The sequence below is a fragment of the Protopterus annectens genome, chromosome 2.part2 (assembly GCF_019279795.1).
Source record: "Protopterus annectens isolate FY-2018-M chromosome 2.part2, PAN1.0, whole genome shotgun sequence".
NCBI lineage: Eukaryota > Metazoa > Chordata > Ceratodontiformes > Protopteridae > Protopterus > Protopterus annectens.
This window is the reverse complement of record NC_056730.1, coordinates 538,159,199-538,180,341: the sequence shown is the minus strand read 5'-3', so window position 1 is coordinate 538,180,341 and position 21,143 is coordinate 538,159,199.

Sequence of the window (21,143 nt, the reverse complement as noted above, 5' to 3'; positions counted from 1 at the left end):
ATGTGGTTGTTCTATGGTTCTTGTCAAAAATAGTTGTTTAAAACCATTGCTCTATGTCAGTGTTATAAAATATGAAAAAAAACTGCTTGAAATAGAAAAGGTCAAAAAAATCCTGTTTTGTTGTTTTTTTTTTTCAGGGGTGTTAGCTCCCTCTCACACACACACCTGATGTGAAGGATAAGCCCCCCACATCCAACAAAGTTTTGTATACCAACTCCATGGTCACACCAACTCAAAGAAGGGAGAACTCTTTCAAAAGAAGTGAATCATTGCTGGCGCACAATCAGAGCTCACATTGGCAATGATTTCCAATGGGAAAAAGTGCTCAGAATTATGAGATTCATCTTTTTTCTGCAGGATACTGACACTTGAACAAATGCACCTTAGTCATTGTAGAGAAGCCTGTTCTTCAACATCCCATGTATTTATTTTCACTTTTGTAAATTGCTTACTTTTTATGACCACTAGATACCTATTGTGACTATTATTCCATATCTCATCTGTTTTCAGTGGACCATGTTAATGATCTTCACTTTGCAATTATCCCAGTCCTTAGCTATCTCTTTACTACTTAGCATTAAATTAATAATATTTGACTTAAATTTTGATCTACCCAATCAATAAACAGTTTCTTTTCAAGAGAAATGCTGGGAAATGTCAATGCTTGTCATAACAGAATTTTACTTATAAAAAGTAATTTGTATAGTTACATTATCTGAAACTATCACTGGATGTGTTTTCATGGTTCACACCATGTTACAGTAATGTTTCTACATGTAACATCTATCTAATCTTGCCCAAGAAACATATTTCCCTAGTAATATGTATAGTACAGCTTGTTCTGGTTTAGTTTTATTATATCAATATGCCCAAATGCATACATATATTTCTCTAAGTATATGCCATCAGCAGGTATTCTACAATATCTTGTCCCTTCAACAGACATCTTCCTTATTTTCCATTGTGTTCCACTCTCCAGATACTGCTATACATATTCAATAAAATGCTGTAACTTCTCCCATAATATACTTTATATCTTGTCTCATTGCTTTCAATATAATATATCCTGCAGCCAGTGTAATTCTTATACCATGCCAGCAGCCTTTCACCACTATAAATTTTCCCTGACTATCCTTAATTTGTTCTTCAGTCTTTATTCCAATGCCCATTTTAATTGCTAATAAGCCTTTTTTCCTTCCACTCTCCTTCTATTCTCACAATGGAACTCTCCTTCCCATTTTACATTACAAAACTTTCATTCAGGTTCTTTATGATTCAGCTGTTTCTTATGACATTATATGTGCACTACTCTTGCAAACACAACTCAGCACCATGCCATGTTTCTCCTGTCCACTAACCTATTTGTTTGCCAGACTAATAAGCCCAACAGTGACATATTAAAATTATTTTATTCTTCTTGCACATATGCATTTTCTTGTTGTTGCAATATGGCCTACCATATTCTGCCTCTATCATTGCTTGTGCCACCGTATGCATTGTCCAAGCTGAACCTGATCTGTTATGTTCTTTAAATCTTTATCCAAGACTTGGGGAGGTATGGAATTGTGACTAACTATATTTTCAAAAAAAAAAGAAAGAGGATTAAATTATTTTAATTATTTAAATTTTGTTTAAATAAATAGGTGCAGTTGTGTGTTTATGCTACTTTGTACTTTTCTGTTATGTTCCATCTGATTGCATTTTTTTCGTTTGTTCTGGGACCTTATAAAAGCTATCTGCTTGTATTTTAAACCCTGCTGGGCCAAAGTCTAGTGTAGTTTAATTCACAGTTGTGGCAGAACTGCATAGTACTACCAGATTTGTGCCTCAATCATTTATTACTGCATTTTTCTATAGACAGTGCTACTGGTAAATTTCTGCAGTCTGGTGGTTTAAACTGTAGTAGAAATTCAATAGTGAGAGAATTGTCTCTGCTTCAGTTTCTTCTTCAGTCTTTTTATAGTGTTTATTATTTACTTGCTTGCATTATGTATCCACTCCATCGCCCACTAATACATTAAGCTAAAGTTTCTGAAAGAACTCCAATATTTATTTTAATTTTATGCTAGCCCCTTTAGCTAGCCTGCTTGTTCCTTGAACATTACCCAACCATTCTGCTGTTGTTGTTTTATGTCTGTGTCTCTGCCTCCACCCATTATGATTACCCGATTTCCAAAGTCCCTCCCTCATCTCTTTCATTGCTATTGATTGTTATACAAGCTATTTATGTACTCTTCCCACACATTGTTTTCCAGAGACCCATGATACTGAGTGTGCAGCTAGCAAACCAGTATTGTTTTTGAGTAACCTTCCTTTACTACATACTGTCTCCTGTTCATTTTGTTGGAGTTCAGTAAAACTTATTGTCCTAGCCTGCATTCTAGAAGTGTTTTACTTGTAGCCAGTGCCACCCATGGGAAACTTAAGTACTTTTGATTGCTAAATCGTACTTATGTTTTTTTCAGTGATTGCTTTTGTTTCCTGCTTTTATGTGTGCATACCCTAAGCTGTTGGACATGCTCCACTTAAAGAAATACCAAACCCTCACAGCCACATGCTCCAGGGATCTAAATCTTGTCATCACAATGAACAAAAGATGCTGGAGGGATAGGTTTCTGACCCAGAGACTCCCCATACTCTGGAATAGACTGCCCATACATGTCAAGCAGAGCGCCTCCTTGGCGCTCTTCAAAAGGAACTTTGACGATTGGATGGGAGATAGGAAATTCACCCCGGTGATCACATCAGTCATCCTGCTAGACAGGGTCCAGGAAAGTAAATATTGTGGGAAGAAATATCCAGGGAATTGTTATGGCTAGGCTTGTATAGGCCCTAGGGCAGATAGCCTAGTACCAACCTTTGCACATATGAACCTATATAGCCCTTATAACAGAAACCTGGCTAAAACCAGACATCTCTAGCAATGAAATACTTCCCTCAGGATACAATATACATAGGCTAGCCAGACAACAGAAAAGAGGTGATGGTATTGCCTTTCTATACAAAATCAACCTCAGTTTATAAACATTTGACCTAACCAACCCAAACTTTTACAACATCGAATTACTGTCTACTAAACTAACAATCCAAAGAAACATTTGAACATAGTGGCAGCCTACATCCCACCCGGGAACTATTTGACTACTCTAGAACACATCTTAAATTGGACAGGAACATCCTTCTCTCAGGAAACAATTATAATAGGTGACTTTAATGTAGACTGGTTCTCCTGTAGCTCTCAAAATCCCTCTGACCATATCAACCTACATGGTTTCTCACAAACAATCCAAACTTCTACTAGAGTAGACAAAATATCAAATAAACATTCAGTCCTAGACTGGTTCCTTGCAAACAGGGCAAATTTATCCCTATACTCTGGTTGTCTCCCAAACAGCCTCACTGACCATATTCTAACTTACTTTCTCTGACACCGAATAAATCCACAAAAACGTATCACCTACCATCAAATCAGAGCTAAGACAAAATATATTCTAGGGGCAGAGCCTAGATGGCCAACTGACAGCAGTGAATTTTGAGAGCTCTATAAACTAGTATAATATAGGAACATTTTATTATTTCCAAGTTTAAAATGTCAGAAATCTATAGATAAACTACTAAACTACATAAACATCAATTTTGGTGGAGATATACAAACATTTTCCTGTCAGGTAACTTGGAGATATATTGAGTCACTGAATATGAACAACTCAAGGAATTCTCTTCCAGATGCTACTTTGAAAAAAGAATTGCAATTGATGACATCTACCTTACAGGAACTATCTTTGAAGATGGATGGCTTTAAAAATGACTTAGAAACTCTCAAATTAAATTCTCAAAAACAGACTGATACTCTTAAGGAACTATTACAGCAACACCATACAAAAATAAATATAGAGACGTCTCTAAATGACATTGAAGGGAGACTCAGAGAGGAAGAATTCCAAAAAGAACTTCTGTTTAAATAGAATACATGGCTGCTTAACAAAATAGATGACTTAGAAAACAGGGAAAGGAGAAACAACATAAGGATCTTTGGTCTGCCTGTAAACACTGAAGGAGAAGACATTATTTCATTCTTAGTCCAATAACTACGGCTGAGAGATAGCCAAGGCGTCTAAATATCCCATGCATAAAATGTTCACATGAATTTTTTATATGAATTTTTTATAAGATTTCACGTATGTTGTTATACTCTAAATACACACAATAGAACAAGCTACGATTTTATATGGTCAGGTTAATTTCTTCAGCTTGACTTTTTTAACAGAATATTTTAATATGTTTCAATATATTTTTGTATATGATGCTGTCGATATATATGAAGAATTATAGTGCGTTTGCCTTATTATGTTGCTATTATGGGTGAATTGGAATATCTTGCCTTTGCATATCAAGCACTAATAAGTCTCTTTTTTGATGGTGAATGCAGATTTGATGTATATTCCTTTAATATTGTAATTGGTTGTATTTAAGTATGCATGTGACTTATATAAATGTGATTAGGATGATTTTTTGGATGTTAACGGTCTGACGAAGCTATAGTGAAAGCGCTTACCGATTTGTTTTAAACAATAAACAGATTTTTTCCTTCAGTTGTACGGAGCTTTATACATTCATGTGAACATTTTATGCATGGGATATTTAGACGCCTTGGTTATCTCTCAGCCGTAGTTATTGGACTATTTATCGGTGCATTTTTGGCGGGCAGAGAGATATTAACACTGTTAGAGATGTTCTTTTATTGCTTGATTATTTCATTCTTAACAACCTGGATTCCTGAATTTTTAGACTTGAAAGAGGGACTTTCATTTGGAATTGAAAGGGCACATAGAGCATTGAGGAAACATGCTTCTAACTCAACAAATACTCCACCTAGATCCATAGTTATAAAATTTATTTCATTTCTGGACAAGGAACTAATATTAAAATCTGCTTGGAGAAAATCACCCTTAAAATACAATCAAAGCCTGGTAAGGTATGACAATGATTATTCTTCCAGAATACTAGAACAAAGGAAAAAAGTCTGGCCAATAATAAAACTGTTGAAACAAAACAACATTAAAGCACAGCTGGCATTTCTAGCCAAGATAGAAATACTTTTTAACAATGAGAAGAGAACCTTTAATGAGTTAGAAGAAGCTACTGTATTCATCAAAAACAGCAACATAGTGTCTATCCCAGAAGAAATGGAATGGATGGCCCCTACTCTTAAAAGAATAAAAGAAACAAATCCTTGGACTGATGCTAGAAAGAAGAAACAAAAAACTGATTCCAAGATAGCATTCCCCAAAAATAACTCTTACAACTACATCTCTCAAAGTATCAACTGATATGCTACATCACTTGTCATCTGTTTTTATTTAAAAAAGGAGGGTTTCTTAAACAACTGAGAAACAGTAATGATTTATTCAGAATGTTCAGAGTCCAGTAATTCTTCATAAACAAAGGTAGGTCAAGATGGGTTACTACTTACATTATATAAAAGCCAAACAATGCAACATATAATACAAACATAGAAGTTTCTATTCCCCTACGTGAACTCAGTGAATACTTATCTTGTTCATTTTTCACTGATTTTACTTATAATAATTTAAGTAAGTAATTAATTTAACAAGGTACCATTCATCAGAGTTCTGACTCAAATGTAACAAATTAACATCATATATAATAGCAGTAACAGTTGAGTGTTTTGAAAAAAAAATGCTGTCATGGAGACTAATGCCTTCTTCAGTTAAAGTTTGATTTGGAAATGTCATGTATATCCTGGTTAAATAATAGTAGCAAGCTCTTAGTACAAATGTCATCATTATTCTGTCTAAATATAGTTAATATCAATTATGGCAGGTATCATAGCTTTGAGTGCTGTTTGATTAAGCATGACATGTTGTGTGTGGATGCAGCTGTTGTATGTTGCCGCTTTCATCTCTGGGAAGCTGAGGGTTGCGGCTTGTGATTGAGGTTTACTGATGCTTGTGTATTAGGAAGAGACATTTGGTGTTTTAGCCTGGATCCAGGGGAAGAGGGTGGATAAAACTGTGATTTGGGATATTTTGGCAGAGAATAGTTTGTTTATACATCTTCTGAGTGAGAGGTGGGAAGGCTAGAAGAATGTGTTATCTCTTGTTGTGGTGGCTCGTTGGGAGTTTTTTTTTTTTAATCTGTTTGCTCTCCGTTCTTTTCCTGATTGCTGCCTCACTGAAAGGGAAGGAATTTAGGCTTGAAGTTGCAGTGAAGTGAAGCTTTGTTTCAGGTGCATTGGGAGCCTCTAGTATGCAGTACACAGACACACTAAAAGAAACAGACACTCCCGGGTTGTTATGGTAATGTAGACAGAGTGACGATAATGCTTAACTGCTCTGAGGAGCCTCCGTGATGATTCTTGGCAATGTTTTTGGTTAGGGAAAAAAAAAAAAAAAATATATATATATATATATATATATATATATATATATATATATATTTTTGTTTTATTTATTTATTTTACATTTGTTGACCAGGATATTACAACTGGATATATGTCCATTTTCAGCGGAGGCCCGGGGAGAAAAGCTCCACATACCAAAAAAAGAGACAGTACATGCATCACTGAGTGATAAACTGTGGCAGACACGTTTATAAAAATATAGACAAAGAATACAGGCAGATATCAATATACACTATGTGCAGACTTACATCTGATTGGCAAAGACATATCAGAAAATGTGAACATAGAATAAAATCAGATTTCATAATTCACAGTTCTTAGACATTCAAATGCTGTGAGGCATAGATACTTGACTAAACAGCAGGTTGGGTAGCAGGACATGTACTAGTGAAGTTGTTAGTCAGGTTTAGAACAAGAGCACAAGCAATGAGATCTGAGGTATTTTTAAGTTCTCTATTAAATAGGGGTAGTGAGGTTTCCTTGGTAATGGTAGTAGGGAGTAGATTCCATATTTTACCAGTTGAGTTGGCAAATATAGCATTGCCTGCAGAGTTGCTGGATTGTTGGGTCAGTATCAATAGTTTATCAGCTGAGTGTAATGGCCTGGGGGCACTATGAGAGGTGAGAATATTTTTGAGGGCAGGGGTGTTCGGTTGAAGGAGTATTTTATCCGCTACTATAAGCTGGTTGAACTGTAAAAGGGTAGGATACTCTAGCCATCCTAGTGCTTTGAGGTTCTGGCAATGGTGCATCCTAAAAGCCATGGCTGTAGCGAATCTGTATATATATATATATATATATATATATATATATATATATATATATATATATATACATATATATATATATATCAAAAATAAAAGGGCTGTTTTAAACCACATGTACCCATATTGATGGTCTCCCAACACTTCGTTTAGCTCATTAAGTTGATTCTTGATAAAAAAATAAATAAATAATAAGCGCAATTTTATATTTAAAATGTATTTTGGTCCAAACACATTAAGGATTTACATAAGAGTGGAAGTCTGAGTTATTGTGAAAGACTAAGAGCACTTGGTCTTGTGCAGAACCCTTTGCAGTGGTCTGGGAGGTGAGCTTGCTTGGACGGGTTGGGCATATGGGGATAGCTGATTCTAGGGGTGTTTGAGGTTTCCAGGAAGTGCTAGAGAGTCATCAGATTTCTTTCGTGGAAATATCTGTGGAAATGGAAGGTGTGTTGAGTGGTTCACTGGCAGGATGACCACTGCATGGAACAGGCTGGTAAAATGGAACAGGACAAATACTGGTTTGGATATTTTAAGAACAGCCTGGAAACACACCACATGAACTAGTGAATGGCATTCAGGCAAATCTGGATGAGTATTGTTGTCTGTGCTTGAAGTACTGATATGTGTGGGTGTGTAAGGATGGAAATGTACTTATAACAAATAAGAAACTAGAAGGGTCTCATAATTTAAAGTCTATGGACTGTATAAACTTGCTTGGAAGGAGCTAATAATAAGAATAAGCATTACAGCTTGTGGGCTCTCAAATAACTGAGCAAGAGCCAAAAAAAAAACCCACACACAATACTTATGTAATGTATGATTTTAGTAGATCTAGACATAAAATATATAATCGTCATATAAGATGAAGCAGTCTGCTTAATTTAGATATTAAAGACAGGAGTTAATAACATGGGCTTGTGTATAATAGCAATACTGTCTTAACTTGTCATAAATGACATACACTACATTGAACATCAAGGGGAAGCATGATGATTTTCTTATACAAGTAAATATGCATAACAAGTCATTTAATTCCTTTAACTTGAATTGTAGATTTTGTAACCCATCTTTACCATATATAATTCTTAAGCGATTACCAAGGTAATTAATGTTTATAATTGACATCAAACTGACAAAGTTGTCCAAGAGAAACAATAGAAGCCTGAACTTGAAATGTCACAGAATGTAACAATCATATTCTGAACAAATAGTGCTAAATTGACAATAGACAATCAGTTTAATAACATGGGCTTGCGTATAATAACACTGCTGTTTTAACTTGTCATAAATGACAGACTATATTGAACAAGGGGAAGCATTATGATTTTCTCATATAGGTAAATGTGCATAACAAGTCATATAATTGCTTTAACTTGAATTGTGGTTTTGTAACCCATCTTGACCATACATAATACTTAAGCTATTACCAAGGTAACTAATGTTTTATACATGAAATTAAAATGACAACGTTGTTCAAGGGAAACAATAGAAGCCTGAACTATGAATGTCACAGAATGTAACAATCACATTCTGAACAAATAGTATTAAATTGAAAATAATCACTCAGTTTAACCTTTGCTGATTATACAAAATAGAATGTTGCCATTTAAATCTAAAAACTTTCAGTATATGGCATAAAATGGCAATTTATGAATATGGAAAGGGAACTTGTAATCATTAATCACAATAAATGAGTTTGTTGTTTTGAACTTATAATTTCACTCATTTATAATAAGAAATGACAGATATGAAAATCCTTATGTGTAGGAAATGGGGGAAAGAGGGATGCACTGATAATTAAAATGCACTAACTTTCATCAGTGTTCACATAAAACAAATTTGATGCTTTAAGTAAGTTAACAACAAACACAGTGAATCCTTAAATGCTTTCAAGCAATGAAATATAACTTCTGATATATCCAGTAAATACATTGTATTATAAACATTATGTATAAATATTATTACCATCTATTTATATTAAGTAATAAGTTTTGAAAGACTTCATCAATAAGGGTGAATATGTTTAACTGTGTGCTATAATCTTTTACTGAGGTTTTATATATGATACATCCTACTTTACTATGATTGAATTGCTTGTCATCGGTCTTTCATGTAAATATTAATTGCTTATACAATAAGTAGACATTTATATTGTATTAGAATTCTGTCTAATCTACAATAGTACTATATCTGTTCAAAATAATATGAATATTGCTTATTCCTATTACAAATATTCTCCATATTATAATTCAATTTATGGAGGTCAGATGTTCTGGATTGTCAAGGTATGTGTGATAATCTGATGGACTTAGGTTTATCCATCAGATTAGCAATGATTTTCATTCCATGGCTAGTACAGATCTTAGTTTTGTTAACATTTATTAATTTAAATTTATTTCACAAAAACATTTTTAGTATGCCTGACCAAAACATTACTTAATTAGTAAACACTCAAAGTATAAAACTGATAATTTCCTTTAAAAGCTCAAACATATACTTTATAGTTATCAGAGGAAAATGTTTAATAGTCACAATAAAACAAAAAGTACATAGTCTAAACAACCTAAGATGGATTTAGCATTATCATCTTTAAATACCAGTGGCTTAAACAATCCTACCACGAAATCAAATCTACTGAAATATTTAAAATTGAACAAGGCACAAATTGACTGCCTTCAAGAAAATCATTTCAAAACAAATGACAATTACAAATGGAATCTTGAGGAATATATGATATTGGCGCAATCCATTTATAAGACAAATACAAAAGGGGTAACAATTTTATGGAAAACAAATGTGATTAACCCAAAAATCAGTTATAAACATGAAGATAAAGAAGGCCTTATGGCATTAGTAATAGTTAAATATAATAACAGAATATGGACCCTAGCCAATCTAACTGGTTCCCAGGCATTGGAACAGGAGCTGTTAAAAAAAAAAAACACTTGGATTTCATTTCCAATAATTATAAAGGCAACTTAATATTAGGAGGAGATTTTAACTGTGTATTTGATATTTCTGAAACTATAAATAAAAGAGCGCTGTGTACATCTGCTGTATCAAAAGCTTTAAACAAGTGGGTAGAATCATTTCATCTTGTAGATACTTTCAAATTTTAAGAAGATAAATCTTTGTTGTTTTCCCATCAAGATCACATATTTTGTACCCAAACTAGAACAGATAAAATATTTGCTGCCCGTGACTTACACTCTAAAATCATTAACTTCTCAATCACTCCTTGCCCCCTTTCAGACCACAGTTCATTGATACTAAAACTTCAAAATGGGTACAAACCATTAATATTTAACTCCAGAAATCCAGCATATATAACTAAAATTAAAGAGTTCAAACCTTAATTATTATCTGAATTACAGTTCTTCTTAGATATTAATTACACCACAGAGATAAATAAAATAATGATATGGGACTCATTAAAAGCTTACATATATGGTAAAATCCTAACTTGGTATAAAAAAAATCAGAGAACGGGATTCTTAATTATTAGATCTACAATCCAAACTTTTGTCAGTAAAAGCTGAAAAAATCAAAATCATTTGGAGATGAAAAAGAAAGCAGAAGTATTAAACAATAAATACAATGAAATTCTAACACATAAAACTAGTTTAGCTTTAGAAAAAATGAAAATGAATACCTTGGCTACTTCTCCCAAATATCTACATAATTTATCCACAGGAATCAAAATACAGTGAAAAGTTAATAACATTAGAAGTATCTTCCCTGAAAAGAAAGGGAACATTTTCTTGGATATAATTGACATTCTTGATGCGTATAGAAATCACTATATGGAACATTTCCAAAAAGAAAATATACATATTGAATAATTAAATCTAGATGAAAAATGTTCTGATATAAAAATATACCAGAAAAAATAAAACTAGATCTGCAAGCACCCATATCCTACAAAGACATTACAGATACAATAAAAGAGGGCAAAATAATAAAGCTCCAGGTATAGATGGTATAATTATGGAACTATGTCAACTTTTTCCTTCAAAGATACTATCCCCTCTTCCATAAAACTCTATTAGAAATTCAGTCACAAGCTTTAATACCGCCCTCTTGGAGATAATCCTTAATCACACCAATCCTAAAGGAAAACAAATCCCCAAACCTCTGTACCTCATATAGACCTATATCATTATTAAATAATGACTAAAATATATTTATGACAATATTAACTAACAGAATGAAAATATCACTATTCAAAACAATAAATAATGATCAAACTGGATTTATATATCATAGACACACACATGACAATATTAAAAGGATAATTTTGCTTATAGATGATGTTAATAAAAAAAATAAAGAAACACTCATAACTGGCTTATATATAGAAAAAGCCTTTGATTCCCTAAATTGGGACTGTTTATTCAAAATCCAAATGCTATTTGACTTTCCTACATCCTTTGTTCATCTCCTAAAGAATATATATACAAATAATTTAATGTATATCAAGTTAGATTCTTTTACCTCTGAATCTATACATATAACAAAACGCAATAAACAAGGATGCCTCATATCACTGATTCTCTTTGCTCTAGCTATTGAAATATTGGCAAATTCAATTTGTAACAATATAAAAATCAAAGGAATAAATGTTTATGAACTAAACAATTCTAAAGTAATGCTATTTGCTGATGACATATTATTAACATTATCTAATACAAAAGAGACATTAGAAGAATTAGATATATTAATTGATAAATTTCACAGGACTCAATTTCAATAAATCAAAATCATTTTTTTTATTTTTAAATAAATAAAAAAGGACTGCAGACTAAGAGAGATCACATCATAGGGAAACAAGAATCTGCCTTAAAATATCTAGGAATTGAGTTATGCAAGGATAATAATGAATTATTCTCAAAAAACTACAATAATATCATCAATACAATTAAATTCTCTGTGGAAAAATGGAACAAAATAATATTAACATTTGAAGATAGACTACAGTTAATAAAAATGGTTTTACTGCCCAAGATCCGATATATAGCTTGGCAATAGAACTGTTACCAGAAAGGAATATACTTAAAGAAATAAATTCATGCCTAATAAAAATTTTATGGCTTCCCAAAAGAAACAGAATAGCTTTAATACATCATATCAGACCACGGAAACAGTGAGGAAAAAACATCACTATCTAAAACAATCTCAGATTGCATAAGTCCAAATTTATCTGCAAATTGGAAAGAATTACTAACTGTAATATCAATAAATGAGTTTGATTTACAAAACAAATTTCAAATAACAGATAAAAACAATTTGCCATGGCACATATTATGTATTAGTATGCAATATAACATGACTAAACCCACTAAAACTCGTATGATTAATTATTACATTGACTCATTTAGGAAAATTATTAATACAAATATATATTTAAAAATCTGGTGTGATCTTTTAACATGATTTATAGTCACAAAGATCTTTCCACATAAATATATGGAGAAATTATTAATTCTTGGGAAGAGAAAGGATTTGTTTGTTGGCAGCAATGTATCAAAGAACTAAAAGTTTTAGATATGCAAGTAATACAATCAACATACACAATTCCACAACAGGACTGGCTAACTTTACAGAGTATTCTGTCATATTCACAAGATTTAGGTAGAATAATTAACAATTCTTCATTTAAAGAAATACCTACATTTACGAAATACATATATGAAATCGTATTTAATGACTTTGACATGGGAAACAGTATTTCAAAATGTTACAAAATATTGATAAACTATAAAACACCCAAAACCTCATGTTGGAAATATATAACAAAAGGACACTCAATACAGTTAACTGAAGATATTAAAACTAATTTGTAATGGAAATGCTTGCACAGAGCATTCTCAACCCCAGATAGAATCAGTAAAATTAGTTCTTCCATAAAAGGAATATGTTGGAGATGTGAGCAAGTACACAATGCAGATTGGAGCCACATTTTCTTTGATTGTGTTAAAATTAATCCATTTTGGAATGGTATTAATAACTTTCTACAAGCTTTATTTAATTAATCATTTTATTTAACTAAAGCTCTTGCATTATTAAATGTGAATGAAGGTCCTCATTTGAATAGGTCAAACATGTATCTAGTATCGACTATACTTGCAATTTCAAGGAAGTGTATAACAAGAAGATGGAAGACAAACACAGTACCAACTTTGGAAGACTTCTACAGCCTTCTGAAGACCACAGCATTATTGGAAATTAAAATTAAAGAACTAAGAATTTATCCAAAGCCATTTATCAACAACCCTTGGGGAAAAGTCTTATCGTTGATTGACACTATACAATAATTGATCAGACGCTCTTAAACTGGACTGGACATACTTATAAAGTAACTGTTTACATTAAGATCTGTTATAGTGTCAGGCTAATGTAAATAGTGTAGATAGTTATTTAAGATGTTATGTATAAATACTATGGAATTCATTCAAATGTATTTGAAAAATAAAAAAGAATTTGAGAAAAAAATATATCCCCTAAGACTTCAGAAATAGTTTAAGAAAATGTAACTAGGCACCACTCAAAGATCTCCCTTTAGATTCTGCAGCTGAATACTTAACTCAAGATTCCTCAGTATCCTAAAGATCTTGCCCCTCCCCCGAGAACAATAAGGATAAAATCCAATTATGCCCCCTGGCTAACCAAAGAAACAAGATCTTTGGTAAATAACTAGAGATAAGGCCTGGGAGAAATGGTTCAATGACAAAACTACAACTAACAAAGAAACATATCTAGAACTATGACATAAATCTAAAAAAGTAATAGACAGGACAGAATAAATTACTATAGCAGTATCCAATCAAAAAAATCAAAGAAACCCACAAATATTCTGGGCTGCCTTTATAAAATTCCTACAGCCAGGACAAACTAGTATTCTATCCACAACACTCACCAATACAAAAGACAGCATAGACTTACAATTTAACAGATAGTTCACTGAATCCATACTAACCCTCTCAACAATAATTGCTCTTCCCCTACCCAGACTCACATAGTACCCATGCATACAGGCTACTGAGTGGTGATCTCTGCTTTGCATACAGTGAATCAGCAGAGCCTCTTTTCTCTATCTATTGTACATCTGTAGTCCAAAGGTGGAATTAACACCCACGTAGGAGATTTTAATCTCTTCTGCAACATGCATAGAATGTGTTGTAGACACAGCCATTTATCACACAAAATACCACTTCTATGGAATTGTCTTCTTCTCCGAGTAGAGCAAAGTACTTCCTTTACTCTATTCAAAGTAATTTGGACAAATTGATGGGATACTGTAAATCCACTTCTGGCTTAACACCCTTTTACCTTATGCATTGGGGTAACATATCAATGTTCTATTCAGCTCTGGGTTGTATTTACTTAAATTTCAAGGGCTAAAAATGTCATGGGGCTACAGGGCTAACCTTCTAATGATTCTCCTGGATCAATAGCCTAGTACATAGTTATGAACCTATTCAGTGGTTTCTAGAATGAGTTTCAAATCTTTGGTGATATATCAGTGTATGGCATTATTGGTGGTATATCAGTGTATGGCATTATTGGTGGTATATTAGTGTATGGCATTATTGGTGATATATCAGTGTATTGCATTATTGGTGGTATATTAATGTATGGCATTATTGGTGGCATATCAGTGTATGGCATTATTGGTAGCATATCAGTGTATGGCATTATTGGTGATATATCAGTGTTTGGCATTATTGGTGGCCCCATTATTTTGTTTTCAGCACATCAAAATAGTTGGAAATGGCTTCTAGACACACCACTCAAATTCTTTGCTCAAGAATTTTGGACAAAGCCAAAAATAATGGAAGTGGCAAAGGTCCAAAATCAGCATAATATATAAATATTACTCTAATTCACTTAAAAAGTTAATCCAGCTACCAGTTTTGCAGCAATGTGCATTTTCTGAATGATAAGAAGTATAAATCTCTAATTTACAGGAAAGTAAATAATGTGGGAAGAAATAGCCAGGGAATTGTTATGGCTAGGCTTGTATAGGCCCTAGGGCTGATAGCCTAGTACCAACCTATGAACCTATGAACCTATGTCTGTCATTATTGATTCACTAATCCTTAGTGACTTACCAGAAAATCAAAACTCTTATGATGGTCAGGACAGCAATGTGAGGCAAAACCAGGGACACTCTGCAAAATTAAGTATCATTAGGAAGTATGCCTCCAAATCAGCTATTGATCTGAAAGAGCATTTGGCATTCAGATTTATCTCTGGTCATAGTAGGAAGCCTTGCTGATAGTTCAACTGTTAAGCAATTCAAGAGTTGTGTATTTGGAGACTGAAGAGGTACTTTTCAATTAATCATTGTCTGGGAGGACCTCACCACTGACTTGTGACGGTAGATGGTAACTGTCTGTATTGGTGTGAAGGTGTATCACCAGTATGATCACCTGTAATAGGGGAGACTTAGCCAACTGAAAACATGGAGGGAGTAGGTCAGATTCCACCCATCTGGGACATTTTGTAAGTAATATACAATTGAATATATATGTTTAATCATGGGGCATGCACAATTATTTTTTTTATGATAGTGGGCTTATTCATTCAGCTAGTGTATGTGCATAGAATGCTTTGTATACCTTATATTACACATTTATTTTTTAGGTTCTGGGTAATGTATTTACCACATTGCAGTGAACTGAAACAGGATTGCGTCCTTGTTCAAATTAGTATGTGCTGAGTCAGGCACACTGAACAGGATATACACTGATGGTTTGTCACTTGCAGTCAATGGTCATAATAGATTTCCATTGATGTTATGCGTATTACAGATCATAGCTTTAATTATAATAAATTATTACTAGAATGCATTATAATGTATTAAAATACATTATTACTAGAATGGAGCATTGTTATGATTACAAGGTGCATTGTCTTGTGTTGGCTGCCTGTCTTATTCTGGCAGCAGCTACAGCATATCTAACAGATGTACACTTTGTCATGCCTTTCATATATTTGGTGCCATGTTGTGTTCTGACAGAGATGTATGTAGAGATGAGCAGAGGTACTATGATATGCACATTTTTGCATGACAGTTGCCTTCCAGCTTCAAAGATGCTGACACTCACTCCTCTATTGTTCATCCTAGGTAACCCATGATTATGTAAAAATAGACATGCTTGTTCGCATGCACATAAATCTTTTGTTTTGGCAGGATATGTATTTGTTAACCCAGTGATGCAATGGGGTATTTGCAGCATGGCAGCTCTACATACCAATTTTCAGATGCACAATGTCCTAAGTGTATGATGCATAGCTTACTATGTACATTAATATAAATTTATAGTTTTTATATTATGCCAGTTTATATGGCATTTCATAAGACTAGATGGTTGCATGAAGGCATGTCACTTGATATTGGAGGCTTACAACAATATATGCTAAGAAATGTGATTCCTAGGAAGTTATTGGATGTGAAGTTATCTCAGACAGGAATCATCATTGTGATGTGTCTAATTTCTCCCCTAACCTCAAGGCTGTATGACTTTAAAAATGGTTATTTAAGTTAAGGTGTGGATACAGCCCCCACACTACACCCAGAGCCAACTTTATATATGCCAAGAAATTAGAGACATTGTTTTGATACTCAGTGCCTGTGATGAGTCAATATGAAGTTTAAGAAATGCATTTGTCTGTCATGTTGCAATATTTACCAGGTATGCAGCTTAATGTATTACTGTGTATGGATATGTGACCAATAGGTGACCAATAGCTACTATTTACCAATATGTGCATGGTTTTTCTTTCTGTTTTTCACTTTCCCACTGGATGAATATTAGCTATCCTTCTATGCCTATCAGCCCCTTTGCTCCCTTTAAGCATCACATGGGCATTGACTTGAGTCAGAGCCAATGACAGGATGCCATCATCCAGGCAGAGTTAGGTGCTGTTTATTCCATGGCTGTTGATGGGCAATCATTTTTTTTCTGGGGCCAACTCCCATCCAGACTGCTCACACCAGCAGCCCAAGGGACCCATGGGGCAGGGTCACTGTCACTAGTGAGAATCTCCTGCCTTTGCTTCCTTTGTTGCCTGTTACCCCAGACAAATAGAAAACTCTCCCCTGCAAGCTATTGCTAGCATGGGTGATCAAGGCATTTCCAATGACCAATATCCCATCTCCTTGCTGGATAATGTGAGCACCTTTATCATGTGGGGGCATACTACATCTTCCTCATGAACATGCATGCTACCACACATGCAAAAAAAGACTACCAGCAGCAGCTTGGGGTACCAACCTCATGTCCCCAGTTTTGGTTGTTTTTGGTACAGATTTAGCCTCATCTTGTATGTCAGCAATCAGTCAACTGTATGATATAGTCATCATGTTAATTTTTACTTGCAGCACATGACAGATGGCAATGAAATCAAAATACATTGCAATTACATAACAGACACATTGTATTTCTTTGTCATAGTATACTTTATTGTTTAGATGTGTATTTGGTCCATTGTTATTCAGGGTTAGTTAGGCTACAGTAGCCAGTGTGTCTTTTCCTCTTCACTCTCTTTGTTGCACTTTTGCAGATACATCCCCAGCAATTGTGCGGAGGAGACATAGGAGTATAGGAAGACTGCCATCATCAGAGTAATCATAGAGTATTGGGAGATTGCCATCATCAGAGTAATCATTGAGTATTGGGAGATTGCCATCATCAGAGTAATTATTGAGCACTGGGAGACTACCATCATTGGAGTAATCACTGAGTATTGAGAGGATGCCTTCATAGCAGTAATCATTGAGTATTGAGAGTCTGCCATCATCTGACTAATCACAGAGTAATGGGAGACTGCCATCATTGGTGTAACCACTGAGTACTCAGAGATTGCCATCATCGCAGTAATCACTGAGTCCTGGGAGACTGCCATCATTGGAGTAATCATTGAGTACTGGGACTGGGAGACTGCCATCATCAAAGTAATTACTTACTACTGGGAGACTGCCATCATCAGAGTAATCATTAATACTGGGAGACTGCCATCATTGGAGTAATCACTGAGTACTGAGAGACTGTCATCATAAGAGTAATGGGTACTGTACTGGAAGACTGACATCATTGGCGTTATCACTGAGTACTGGGAGACTGCCATTATCGGAGTAATCACTGAGCACTGGGTGGCTGCCAGCATCAGAGTAATCATTGAGTACTGGGAGACTGTCATCATCAGAGTAATGAGTACTAGGAGACTGTTAACATCATAGTAATGAGTACTAAGAGACTGCCATCATTGGATTAATCACTGAGTCCGGGGAGACTGCCATCATTGGATTAATCATTGAGTACTGGGAGACTGCCATCATTGGAGTAATCACTGAGCACTGGGAAAATGCCATCATTGGAGTAATCACTGAGTACTGGGAGGCTGCCATCATCATTGTAATCATTGAGAACTGTGAGATTGCTATCATTTGAGTAATCATTCATTATTGGGAGACTATCATCATCAGAGTAATCATTCCTGCTTCAGACAATAATTCCACTACTCTAGTGGCTATTCAGTTTGGTAGGATCACCAACGAGTCCATTTTTCAGCTCCTCTCATCCTATTATGGAGGTCTAGCTGCAGGTCTTGGAACACATGCCAGATGTTATCCAGGCTCTGAGGCCAGCAGGCCTCTCTGACAATGCATGTTAACTCTAGTTATGATAGGCACTGTGTTCATCTATATGCCTACTTAATGTGCATCCCTTTTTGCCTCCTAGATACATCATTGCCATTGTATCAATTCTTATCCCATCTCTTTCTTGTGGAGCTAATTTTGCATGTCTGCTACATTTGCTGTGTAGTCTGAGTATTGTAGCCTATAAGGGTATGCCTTGTCTAGGTAAAATGTGTGAGCAACACATAGTTTGATACCCACATATGTATAAAATATCTAGTCTGTCTGCTTCCTCCCTTTAACACAGTTTAATGAGAAAATTCATGTAAATATGTGAAGCAACTTTTTATGAGAAAACATGTGGTGTATATGTTATGTACGTAGCTGAACACTACTATGCTACTCTGTACTGTGACACACAGTGGCTAGGCATGTATCAGTTATTGTACTCTGTTCACTATGTTATCTGAGCTTGATATATGCTAGCTCATTAAGACCCAGTCCAACTATCCCCATACAGTATGCATAAACATTCTTATGGTTTTTGCATATTTGCATGATATTTGCATATATGTCCACTGATATGCCTGCTTGTAACCTCCCATGGTATTTCGCACTTTGTATGTGTATGATACTGTGACATTTAATTTAATTTATACATTCATTGTGCTGATCTAGCTATCTAAATGCCTGAATTTTGACCACTCATCTATATGACTATTATGGTGTGACCTTTGTGCTACATCTTTGTGCATCTTACAGCATGGCATGTCTAACTTCAGATAAAGAAATTACATGTGTATTCACACGCCTGTACTGCACTATGCATTACAGGTAACACTGGTCCAAACAATATACATTGCGACTGAGTTTTATATTATTTATTCATTTGTTTGTTGGTCTTTGCTGACTGGGAAAGTCCGACTGGACACAGCCCAGTTTCAGAGGAGGCCCAGGGACAAAGGTTCCATCACAATATATTTATATTGACAAGTGAATTTCAGACAGCTCTCAAAAAAGCAACAGTTACTTTCTAAGAAAATATAAACATGATTACATGACAGGTATTACTAAAACACATTGCAATCTTAAATTTAATTATAGGTTACAGGTAAATATATACATATCTATCTATTGATGCATAGTTTTATAGCTAATAGGGAATGAGTTTAAAATAAATTAATGCTAAATGTAATTTGAATGTTTTAATGCACTTTTTGTGGTATAAATAGACTAACCCCGGGATTCATGAAGCTTGCACCAGGTGTAGCGTAGGCAGTATAATGCCAAATATGGCCGCCGAGCGGTTCAGGTACGATCCAATTCCACGTGCACTACCAGTGTACACCAGATCTGTGCAGCCCTTGGCTTAGATATGCTATTCACCCCATGTGCAGTGCCGCACCATGCAAATGAATGTACATAGCGATTCATGAAGTGGCGCAGGTGTAGCGTAAGTCCACAGAAATGTAAACCAAAAAACACGGCTTACATTTTTCCAAACAGAACATCAGAGCTATGAAAGCGGACCAGACTCATGTATTACAAAGTTAACATATGCCAATGGCTAAATATACAGCCAATGTCATAAGAAAAGATGCACAACACCTAAAAAACAACATTTAATGCCATGTCCACAGTATCGCAAAATACAACTGCAGGGCATGTGTGCACAAATGGGAACACAAAGAAAATATATACAAATGTCATAAAATCGCAATGTAATACAAATCATGATTTCACCATAATACTCAATGGTATGCATGGTACACCACAACCAAGCTGCAAGGGTTGCTAAGGGTCTGTAACAGTGTTCGTCACGGTAACTAGGAATTAGTAGTCAATGCCATGCAAATGAGGCAGGTAAGAGTGAATCGCAAATGTCACGCCGGACTAAGGATGTACCATACGGTGCAGCGCTACAACACCGAGGAGTGGTTTAGAAGTATATATGACATCAGCAGTGGGGTGTGCCACAGTAGCTGTAAGCACATTGGAGCAATGCAAATCCAGCCTGGCCATTGCTAAGCAAAGCTGCAGGACAGGGGTGGGGAGGTAGTTATAGCATCGTTTAGCTGAGAGCACATATGGTGCCCGAATGCGCATGTGTATGAGGATGAAAACGTGCCCAAAACCCGGTAAGCGGATGCATGCGCCGCGCACCATAACTCAAACATGAAGGTCAGGGGAAGAAAATAAGGAAATGCCGCAGTAGGATAATTGTAGTACAACTGAGAAATTAACACCTATTAACTCACAGCGGGCAATCAATGGCAGCTGACAAGTCTGCTCGCAGAAACCTGCAAAA